The sequence below is a fragment of the Perca flavescens genome, chromosome 24, assembly GCF_004354835.1.
Source record: "Perca flavescens isolate YP-PL-M2 chromosome 24, PFLA_1.0, whole genome shotgun sequence".
NCBI classification, from domain to species: Eukaryota; Metazoa; Chordata; class Actinopteri; order Perciformes; family Percidae; genus Perca; species Perca flavescens.
In genome coordinates this window covers 10,632,309-10,644,594 of record NC_041354.1, presented here as the reverse complement: position 1 = coordinate 10,644,594, position 12,286 = coordinate 10,632,309, and the positions used below count along the sequence as shown (strand labels likewise).

General features: G+C 40.1%; 1 protein-coding gene across 1 annotated transcript in view; it reads left to right on the top strand.

The window, feature by feature from the left end:
* The window catches only part of cd2 (CD2 molecule), a 34,900-nt gene that overhangs the window by 10,469 nt on the left and 12,145 nt on the right, over positions 1-12,286 (top strand). The window contains exon 2 of the mRNA XM_028571875.1: positions 886-1,077. The gene's annotated coding sequence lies outside the window, so the exon portion shown is untranslated. The remainder of the gene's footprint in view (positions 1-885; positions 1,078-12,286) is intronic.

Below are 12,286 nucleotides of genomic sequence, written 5' to 3'. Positions count from 1 at the left end.
GATCATCCCTTTGGGAAGGACGGGAGAGGAGATACAAATGTATTCGAGAAAACAGACCACTGTTTCATGAATATAAGTGTGAATTAAAAAAAAAAAAAAAAAAAAAAAAAAGTTATTAGAAGGAGATAAGAAGTCAAATCTACTGAGACGAAGAAGACATTTTAGTTTTTTAGGATGTATCCCTGTGGAGGTCGTTATTACCAATTTCTGTACAGCATCAGTACTTTTATATCCCCTGGCTATTCCCTGTGGTTATGTTTTTTCATGATTTATTGGGAAAGCAGCGAGCTGAGGACATCTTTTTAAAGTCTTATTATGGTGACAGTCTAAAAGTTAGTTTGTAGTAGTACATAGACCTAACAGTGGCCTTTATAACAAAGAAAATAGGTATTGTTCCAGAGGGTTAAAGATGTTTTTTTTAAAACTAAACATCGATGTAATGACGCAGTATCAAGAAGTATTCTGTTTTTTTTTTAAAAAGACTCTGCAAAGGGATAAAGATTTTAGGTTTCTTTAGGTTTCTTCGTTTGCTTTTTAGCCCCGCTAGCCGCAATCTTTCACCATGTAAGATCCTTTTTAAACTCATGTAAAGGCGTCACATTTGCCTTTTTATGATTTATGATACCGGGGTTAATGATAATCCGTGTACAGTAGGCCTATGATGTATGTAGTATGAAGAATTGTACTGGCAACACACTTATCTGTTCTGTGAGAATTATACATGTACTGTATATCTGATGGACTATAAGTGTCTCATTTTCATCATCCTCTTATTTTCTCCATATTCACAAACACATTGCTTTTATTTGTAGCTGAAAAAGAATTATATATATAAAATGTTCCACAAGAAAATAGTTTTCTCTTTTCTTTTTTTTTTTGTCCCAGGTGTACTGCAGCTCTGCAGCCTTACATGGTGAAATGCGAGACTGCTCTGACCTCAGACGAGAAAGAGAGGAAGACGCAGAGTGAGAGAAACAACCCGACTGACACAGAAAACCACGGCAGGCCAGAGAAAACAGACAACGCCTCTGCTGCTAGTCAGCAGAGAAGGAGATTTCTTCTCTGCTGACCAAAGAGGTAAGTACAGACCACATGCATGAAAACCAAAAATAAACATTTTTGACTTTATTGGACACATTCTCATGAAACTTGTAATGGATGTTCTCAGACACCAGATGATTATTCTGGCTTCCTCCAGCAGGCCAAATGAGAAACGGCCAAATGAGAAACCACAGAGCTTGTCGCCACTGCTGCTTTTTCTGCTCTAATCTCAAGAATAACAATGGAGTTACCTCCCTTAGTGCGGCCATGTTTAGGTATGTTTACACTGGGCAAAATCAAGTGTACTCAGAGAAAGATATTCCAGTATTTACAGGGGATGATTTGGCCCTGATCTGTCCTGTCCTGTACTTTCTAATCGGAAAACAGCCCTTACGTTTAAAAAAAAAGAAAAGTAAGCTTTTTGGGGGCGTGTTGCTTCAGATAGCAGCTAGACAAGGCAATATGATTCAAGAAAACTAAAGTACACACACATGCTCAGTACCTATACATGCACTAATGGAGAGATGTCAGAGTGAGGGGGGGCTGCCCATGGAAAGGTGCCCCCGAGCACTTGGGGGTTCGATGCCTTGCTCAATGTAAACATCAGAGAAAACACCGTGGAAAAGATGGAGAAAATGAGTTCAAGCTAGCAAGACCATCTCTGCGGCCACCTCGTGCCTACGACTCGCTCATAGGAAAATCAACCCGCCGGTCTCCTGCTGACTCTGCTAGGCTGGCCGCTTGAGTTTTTCAAATGTAAACATCAGAGGAAACACGGAGGAAAACGTGAAGATGGCTGTCGGCTACGACCTATGGCTACGATCCCGACTACGTGGACAAGAAAGACGATCTCTGCGTCCATCTCCATCTCTTCATCAGAGGGGGCACCCGAGGCAAGCGTGGAGGAAGTGAACACTGACTGGGACTTCCTGCTAGCCAGTGTGCAGGCATCAGTTTCCAGCGGGATGTCGGCAGCTGTGGTGTCCTTTCTCCGAGACTTGGCTGGATCCTGGTGTGCCGGCGCCATTCAACCGGGTGACTCTTTTTGATCAATTCTGTGTCTATCTGACGGCCACATTCTGCTTCATGATGAATCATGCACAAGTTGAAGGAGCTGATGGGATAACATTTCATCAAATAAAACTGATTGGTAGATAATTACTGCACAGCATTTTAAAAGACTATGACACCGAGCTTTACGCACAAAGTAAGCTGCCAGGAATTTGCGCTTACATGCATTTGCATTGGCGTAATGATTGATGAGTGTCGTTTTCATGCCGTCTGAACTAGAGCTGGGCGATATGTGAAAAAATAAATCAAATAAAATCAAATATCATGATATTTTTGACCCAATACATCAATGTCGATATTGAGGCGATATTGTAGGATTGACAAATTGGTGCTTTCACAAAATATTAACACGAGTGAGAGTTTTGATAAATAATCACCCATAATGTGGATACAATGACTAAGTGGGTCAAGGCAAATAATAAAACAGCCAGTAAGTCTGACAAGTTCAGAAAGTTATATCACTTTACTGTAATGCAGCCTTCAAAACCAAGAAGAAGAAAAAAATGTCGATAATATGATATTTTGCCAAGCCCTAGTCTTAACGTGGTCTTATTCCCTCCGAGTACACACAAAGTATGCAGGATAGGAAGTATAGTAAACAATGCCTACTCCTGTAACACATAACTCCACAGTATATCGTAAATAAACCAGGGATGTTTGTACTACATGTCAGCTGTGACTTTACAGAAGGAAGTGTTGATTCACTTACAAAGGCCCTGTCCTAAGCTACCCTCGTCTCTTTTCATCCTGCACAAAGCTGTAACTGAAATAAGATATTAATTGATTGCATTATAGCGAATAACACTGGCATTCGTTACGCTTTTGAAAACCCTCCTTGTCATTTTGTAGACGCAGTTGTATATTGTAACACATGAGAAAGAGATAGAGGAAAAGAGATAGATGAAGATGATGATAGAGGGAGAGAAAGGGCATTTTAGGGGTGAAGATGGATGGAGGGTTTACCCCCCATCAGCTGTGTTTACTCTGGAGGACTTACTGCTGCTGTTGGCAGCTTCACACACATTCTCTCTTTCCCCTTTTTTTCTCTCTCTCTCTCTCTGTTCTCCAGATATAGCCAGCTATGTGGAAAAGCCTACAACCAGCTTTTCCCATGAGACCTCTGTCTAAGAGCAGGATTTATCTGAAATGGGCTTTTGAAGCACAGTACCAAACCAAGACACAGCAATTCTTCAACTCTAATGACATTCAAGTTTTTGCGAATAGAATTTCAAAAAAGATTACATTTAGAAAAATCTAATTTGGAAACTCAGGTGGGTTAAAGGTTCCTTCAGGCAGCGTAGGGCTGGTTTTATAAAACATTAAAGACAATGCAGAGCATTTTCCAAGTAGTGGGGGTAAATATGTCAAACGTTGCTCTTGCAAAGTAGTGCTGAAAGTGCTGTATGATGTACAGTGTAGCCCTTAGAAGCTCAAAATGATATATACTGCACCTCAGAAGCTCAGGTCATATCTTCCATCAAATGGATAATTAATCCATCACAGAGCAGGGTTACAAAAACCAAACTCTTAATGTTTCTGACACAGCCATGGCTGCATCAGTATGCACAATAATGCACTGCACCTAATGTGATTACAAGACTACTGCGATTCAGACCACATACACCCTAATCTGATGATTTCATTAAAGGGGTTATCTGGATTGTTGATGCTGGCAATTAAGACACAGGAGAGGAGCCTGGTAGCTGAAGGCTCTGGCTCCCATTCTACTTTTAGAGACTCTAGGTACCACAAGTAACGCATTCTGGGAGCGCAGTGCTCTAGTGGGACAATAAGTTAGTAGGAGCTCTTCTAGGAACAGTTAATATTGTATTAGATATAGAAGACCATTGGTGTGAATGGAAAAGAAGAAGAACTCAGCTCAGTTCATGGTTTGAGAAAGAGCGGGAGAGAAAGAGAGCACTTCCTTTGGAGATTTCTGAGAATAGGCCATTTTATTTCTGTCTACCTCTTTCCGTGTACAGAAAGAGAGAAATGGACTGGAGCAGAGAGAGAAGAGAGTCAGCCAGACAGAGAGATCAATGCCCAACTGCAGCACATAGAGCAAGAAAAAACTGTGTTTTTCTTTGCTTTTAGGCAGCCGTAGGTGTGCAGGTTTGGTGACCTTGGCAACTGGCAATGGAGCAGAACATTTGATTGGTGTGTGTGTGTGTGTGTGTGTGTGTGTGTGTGTGTGTGTGTGTGTGTGTGTGTGAGAGAGGATACATCATATTTTTGCACTAGAGACCAGGAGGCTCCACGTCAGCAATACCAATACAACGTGAGTGACATGATAGGTTTTAACATGAAGAGATTGACTGACAGTGTTTACAGCCTAGAGGGAAGCATGTGAGTCTGACTGATCAACAAACTGACATACAGAGCAGGGACGGTTCTTTAGGGGTCTTTGGTTAGTGTAGAGCAGCCAACGTCAACTGGCGGCCCGCGGGCCACATCCGGCCCGCCCAAAGCTTTTAGTCCGGCCCTCAGAATAATCATAAATTCACGAAATGTAAAGAGGAAAAAATGTGTTCTGTTATTTATCATTTCAAGCATTTAGAGCAAAAACCCAGCCCCCTGTATTTGCATCTCTATTCACATGCCGGGATTCTGTACAGCGATTAAACCTTCGTGAGTAAAAAGTCAACACGTATCAATGCACTCACCTGTGTAGACCGGCATAAACATGTAGAAAGCGATATTTCAATCTGCTCTGTCTGCTCAGTCCACCGCGCTGTTTTACGCAAACACAGCTCTACTCTGCAAATAGCGAATTTTTACAAACAAGCTAAAACAAAAGCTGTCGGTTTTTAGTCTAACTGTTTATCTTAGTTTGCCGGAAATCTGGAAATTTTGACAAATTCTTGTAAATCTCACTGCTGTCTGAAAAAACCAAACTCTCCGCTAGAGCGGATAATCTTTGGAGGTATTATAAGACCAAAACAGATGCATCTGGCTACTTAATATGCACGTGAATGACGTGATTGTTATGTTCGAGTTCTTCATTCTTGATTATGATGATGCTGGTTGTATTATTTTGCAACAGCATCTTTCATTGCAAATGAGGCATACATGACGAGTACATAGCCAGCTTATCAGTCCATTCATCATTAAAGCTGGGCTTTTGGCTTTTCCACAACTTTTTACTTCAGACTCTTTGACAGTGACATGTTTACCTGACAGCCGTTTCTTTCTGCAAGCATTTTCCACCAATCAGGATACTAGGCTACAATAATGTTTCCATAATCACAGACTTTAACCATCACTCCTCAGTGAACTGCCTCTTAGTCTGAGATCATTTCCTAGTTAAAGAGCCAGTCATCATTATGGAGTTTCCATGTTTTTTAGGAGTTTGCTCACACTAATACATGTAAAAAAAAAAAAAGCATATTAGGTATAAATTCATTTTATTTTATTTATTTGAAAGTCTGGCCCCCAGAGTGTCTGCTTAGAAAAATTCTGGCCCTTGAAAAAATGTAGTTGATGATCCTTGGTGTAGAGTTTCTCTGTGGAACCATATTTATTACCGTATAACTGTGGAACCTCAATGGGTTGTTACGAAGGTGTTCCTCTAAAATACATTCATAGTCATTCATAGTTTGTTGTTGTTGTGATAAAGGGGTGTTGATGTTGTCTGTGGATAGTGTTGGAGCCATTTCATCGGCAACCAGCTAGTGACACTGGGGGTGGAAAAAGTTTATTTAAATGTGGCCTAATGGGTTCAGCTGTGTCACTGTTTTTGGACCGAAAGGAAGTCTCCCCAGTTACTGAACACTGTCCCAGCTGCCAGTGCTCCCAATGTAAGATAATCTACGGCATCCACCTTTTACATCTCCTGAAATCTTCCACAAAGCCAGCATACCTCATCTGTCCAACTACTACTAAATGGGAAACACCGCAAATCCAACAGGCCCAATAGTTGGCATCCTCCTTCGGGGTCATTTCAAACCCAGCACCTGATGTTGAACCTCAAATGACTCAAATGACTTCTAAACCATTCTACTTATGTACCGCAATAGCCGAAAGCAACAGCAGACTACTGCTGGAACATTAATCCAGGCATGTGTATCATACTTCTTTAATAAAACCCACATAAAACAAATGCAGCCGGGCCTCCCGAAATAAAACCTTGCACCTGATCGCTGTCGTCCCCTGTCACGTCTCCATAATAATCGCTCAAATCCTGCATCTCCAAACGATGGCGTTCCCAAGAGATACCCGGCAATTTGGGAATGCCTCGGGACACAAATCCAGCGCACTGGATTTTTGGACGCACTTGTTGTTCCTCCGAAAATAGAAACCCAAATCGACTGGGGCCTATCTACTGTGAGACCAGAGCTACGACTGCTGTATGTATCAATTTTGGTACTCGACTACAACATGATTCTGTTGAGTCTTTGTGAGCTGGAGAGAAGTGAAGTTGTTTTAATTTGCTGTTTATCCATGCAACCAACAATAATGTTAGTGTTTTAAACTCCCAATATTAGCTGTTTCAGTTTGGATATTACTGAACAGAGTGTCAGAGAACAGTAGTTCCTGTTGACATCTAGAGAGGATTACAGTAGATGCATTGTAGAGAGAGAGAGAGAGAGAGAGAGAGAGAGAGAGGCTACTAAATGCATAACTAAATGTTGTTATCACTGGCCGTCATTAAAGCACAGTGGACATTCTTTCCATTGTGTCATCAATATCGTGTCATCACATTGAGTCTATTAAAAGACTCACAAAGGCAGTTTCGAGAGTACAACAGGCTGTGCTGAACTGTTCTCTGTTGGGAGTCCTGTAGTCTGGCTCTGCCACACACACATTTCAGGATAGACAGAAGGAAAAAAGAAACGCTCTGGGTTGTTTGTATTTCGTTAAACCAATCACAATCACCTCATCTCCGGACACAGCGAGGTCTCGAGAAAAGCTATCTCAGTTGACTTTTGAGCGCTTTTAAAGACTTGGCTAAAAAAGTGGATTTGACATTTGATATGCGATGTAATTATTAGTGCTTTCAAATTATTTTCAAAACCGGAAATATATTTGCTTTGCCTTTACAAGATAGACATGAATCAGTGGCCCTTCCCAACTATTGCTAGTTATTTCCTCCTAGTTAGTTATTTATTTACTTGTGTAAAGTTATATCAAAATATAATGTCATGAGTCAATATCAACTTGGGCAAGTTGGGCTAAAATTCTACAGCAAGGCTTGTTTTTTTAAATATTTTGAACAAAGTGACAAGCTGGAGACTGGTTTTTAGACATGTTTCTTAAATGAGTCACATGATCTTTCCTTTGAAATTGAAACAATATCAGATCAGATGTCAGCCTCATCTGCACAACACAGCCTCTGGAGTTGTAGGGCCCCGGGATCCGTCTGAAGGGCCTTTTGAGCAACAGTTTGAATGTTATCTAGTTGAAGGACGGTCACTCTGCTCATCACAACACTTCTACAAGAGTGAGGAACATTTGGTTTGACGCTGTCGAGTTGAAATATCTGATTGGCTTCGGTTATTTAGAGCATTCGGACACGATGATGAAGTCATCTGAATAGCTGCGATTGGTTGTTGAGGTTAACAGAGAGGATTGTGATTGGAGGCGGAGGTATCTAAAGGGGTTTGTGTCTGATGTACAAGCAAGTTGGATCAGAGCAGTGGAAAAATAACTGCTCTATTTATAAAGGCCCATTTAACCGAAGAGGGTCATCTGTGTCCCCCATAGGGACACAAACAGTCGGCCTGTCGTGCTGCTACCGTATGAACTCACTCCATCACAGCGTCTGATCTGGACTCAGAACTACCTTTTTACATGCTGTCACATGAAGCACAGATGCCATAAATCACATTTTTAAAAGTTGTACATCTCGGCCTCTCAAGTTTATAGAAGCAGTGTACACAAACTGAGCTGGGACCTTTTATCTAAAGCCCCTGCTTGAAATCTGCTTCACAAATAAAGCAGATTTCAAATAAAGTCCTTTCTACTCATAACTCGTGTAGAAGTACTGACCTCTGGCTCACCCAGTAGAGGCTGAGTCCTTGGCAGCGGTCCAGGTTTGAATCCAACCCACAGTCCTTTGCTCCCCCCCCACACTCTCCTCTTCCTCTCTTCAAGCTGTCCTGTCGATTAAAGGCCATGAAACCCCCATAATAATAAATAAATCATATTTAATAAATATGACTTTGTATCTCATATAAAAACTAAAAGTTAGAATGTTGATAATATTTCTAATTATTTTATAAAATAATAATATATAAAAGTCAGAAATATATCAAAAATGGGGATCTGTATATTTCTGATAATGACTGGTTCATAGATTAATAAACAGTGTTTTTATTTTAATGAGGTGAAGTTATTTCCATGTATTGGTTTCCTATATTCAACATGTGTGACTAAAGACTAATATAGAGAAGTAGACGAGTAGTAGAGAAATTTTGTGTGAGTATTTTGCTTAAAGGTTTGCATGCTTGGTTTTTGAACATTTAAAAATATAATCTGTGACCCTAAATATAGATGAAAGGAAATCCCCATAGTGCCAAACACAGGACCGGAAGAACCCTCATTGTAATAGAAACACCAAGTCAAAACAGCTCAGTATTAGTCATTGAGTTCTGATGTTATTTAAAGTCTGTAAACACGGTAGGATAGCGTCTCTAGTGCTGTCAACCATTCCTTTGTATGACATTTATACAATACAAAAAATACAGATTACTCATTAAGGGAAGTATGCAGCTTGACATATTTGACATTTAAACTGACATTGCATTGAGTGGCTGGTGTTTGTAGTATTATTTTGAACTACTGTACATGCACATGTAGTAAAATGGTGCCACCCTGTGGGTAACTGCAGTTCAGAGTATCACTGGCACTTTTTGTTCCTAACATGTTATTCAACATTAGGTGATAATAAGTCTAGTTATAGCTTGTTCTGATGCTCCTTAGTGACAAAAGAAATCCATAAGGCAGCACTAAGAAAGTACTGTAAGCATTTTAAACTTAACATGTATATAGCATTGGAAGCCCCTGTTTCAAGGCAGTTCCTGTAAATAGCAGAGCAAGTGGGAGCTTGTTAGTCATTTCTTTTCATGCCATTTTCTATTTTTACTCCGCTACATAGGTATTTCAGAGAGAAATAGTGTGCTTTTTATTCCACTACACTCATCTGACAGCTTTAGTTACTAGTTACTTTATTCTTCACAAAACACTTGTAGTTTATAAAATACGATGTTTTACTCTAAATTCAACTACCCAACAATGTAACGGCCTACGAGTCCATCTGAAATGATTAGACCATTAGACACGGAATTTGTTTTTGACACTTTTTTGACACCTTTTGAAGCTTTTTTTTATGCTTTTGAAGCCTGTTGACTGTTTCTGATGCTTTTTCGACACTAACGCTTTTTTCTCCTCCAGTTTCTAAAATTATTATTAATTAGTATTTTGAGTACTTTTACTTTTAATACTTGAAGTACATTTTCCTGATGATACTTACATACTTTTACTTAAGTAACATTTTCAATGCAGGACTTTTACTTGTAACTGAGTATTTTTTACAGTGGGGTATTAGTACTTTCATTTAAGTAAAGGATCTGAATACTTCTTCCACCACTGTGCTTAATGCCCATCACATAAATGCATTTTAATATGGCCAATAACTGAGCTAATAAAGTACCCACACAATGGTATTATCATAATAAACACAAACTCTTTTTAAGTAGCACCCTACTTAAAATGGATTTAACAGAACATTCATTTCTTTTGCATTTCATTTCACCATCCACGGGGTGTAGGCTTCCAATATGCACGTCTCCAAAGTATTTTGTGCAGTTCCATCAGGAGTCGCCATCACTGAGATAACCTCACAAACAGAAACAAGTTCAAGCATGCAACATTTACTGTGAATCCGTTGGGCGTGCGTATCCAATTTGAATCCCATACAGGAAAGAAGTTTAAGGTCCGAGTCCGAATCTGAAACCAAAAGAAGAATAAAGCTTCACAGGAGGATGTGAAACATAATTTAAAAAAAACAAAAAACTGATGTGTTACAGAAATCATATTTGGTCTGAGTGAAAAACTGCCTCAGTGAGTTTGTTACTTCTTCTCCTGTGAACTGAAGCCACGGTAGTTTTTAAAGTGGTATCTCAGTGCCCATTTTATAGTCTTTTTTTATCACACTCTACTCAAAACTCTACAGCTATTGTCTCTTCAAAACCTTCACCAGTCCGTCCTGTCTCTGTATCCACATTACTGATAATTATTGATCAAAAATCTCATTGCGTCAATATTTTGTGAAAGCACCAATAGTCAACCCTATAATGTCGTCGCAATATCAATATTTGTAGGTATTGGTTAAAAAATATCATGATACTTGATTTTCTCAATATCGCCCAGCCCTACTACTAATTTATGCTTCTGCGTTAAATCTACGCTGTGGCTACGTACTTATGTACGTGGAGACACGGACCCTATGCCAGACCCTACGCCAGACCCTAAACCGTAGTGTTAAAGAAATGATGTTCCTTTGAGTTTTGTTAAACATTTCTCTGAATGCATCTGTTCGAAACTGTCTCAGAGATGTAGTCAAATGGCTGCCTGGTAGAGGGTTTTTGCTTACTGTGAGAGCTGCAGAAAGGCTTGAGACTGTTCTGACAGCCTGTGTTTGGAGAAGAAGACTGTATGTCTGAGTGACCATTAAAGGAAAAAGCTAAACACCTTTAAGAGCTCGTCATTGGTTTGTTAAAATATTCCTTTGGCTGCTTTCCAATAAGCATAGACTTCTTCTTTTTGTCACATACTGACTATTGTCAATTGTGTTTCTGCATGTTCATCGGAAGCTGCTGAGTAAAACTGAACTGGTGAGAACTTGATACTTTTTCTCTGTAACTTCGCTATAATTAATTACATAAAATTTTTGCAATATATCACTTTAACCATCTTTGTGTTCTCTGTGCTTTGGTGTTTGTATATTGAGTCCTAAAGGACATCACTGGAGAGGGCAGAAAATGTCCGTAACAGTAGCCTGACGTGCACCTCTCGAAAAATGTAACTACACATCGCAGAGTTGGTAGCGTTGCATTTCCCCCCTACTCATTTCAGGGTTCTCATTCTCCATAAACAACATGGAATCAAGGAGAGGGTTAACTTTTCCCGCTAAAGATTTCCCACCGTGGTCAGAAAGCACAGGGGAGACACTTAATGTCTCCCACTATGCCTCTCTACTTGCTCTGAAGCTAATTTAAGAGAATACTCTTAAAGAGGTCGACGCACGCACCAATGCACAAGTATAAACTTCAAGCCACTTGGCTGTTTTATGCTTCTGCGTCAACTCCACGCCGTAGCTACGCCATCGCTCCTACAGCGTCGTGACCCTTTCGGAGTTCTGCGTCGGGGTTGCTTTGCATCGTGGTGCATTTCACCGCCACAACGCTAGGGGGCGATACGTCTGAGGTTATTTGCGAGGTGGCTGCCAGCCAGTTTATGTTATGTTAGCAAGCAAACTTTAGCACAACTGCCCACAAAGTACTGCTTGCTGGCGAAGTGCTAATTTCAAAACGTTACTGATGTATAGACACTTTACAAACGGACAACCACGGTCATTGTAACCAAATATGTCTGAGTTTATTTGCAAAGCTTATGTCAGTGAACTAGCATGTTGCTACTCCCCCACAGTAGGCCGACTATCAACACACAGGACCAGTTGACCAATCACCGTCCTTGCAGTCTGTGTCGCCACTCGCCTCAACCAAGTCTCTCTCCACAACCCGTACCTCCTGTGGCGCCATTTTGATGCTAAAAAGCCATCACCCGCCATTAGCAACCCATTGACTCCCATTCATTTTGACGTCACTTTGACAGCAAATAACTTTACATCTGAAGCGGTAAAAAAAAGACTCTATTTGTCCGTTGTTTATTTCTAAAGAAACACGACAATGTATAAAAGGCTCCATTACCTTGTAGCTCACGTTATGGCTCCGTAGCAGACGTTTTTTATAAAAATAGACTAATGATTGTGTCATAACCACGTAACTTACTGTCACATAGTAGAGGAATTACCGTACAGTACAGGAGAAGCTCGCATGCAGTTTTGACTTACATTTAATGTTTAAGTTTAATTACTAATGTTAACTAGCATTTTAGTTAGCAATAATTAGCCTGTGCCTATTTTATCTCCTTACATATACCTACACTCTCCGTT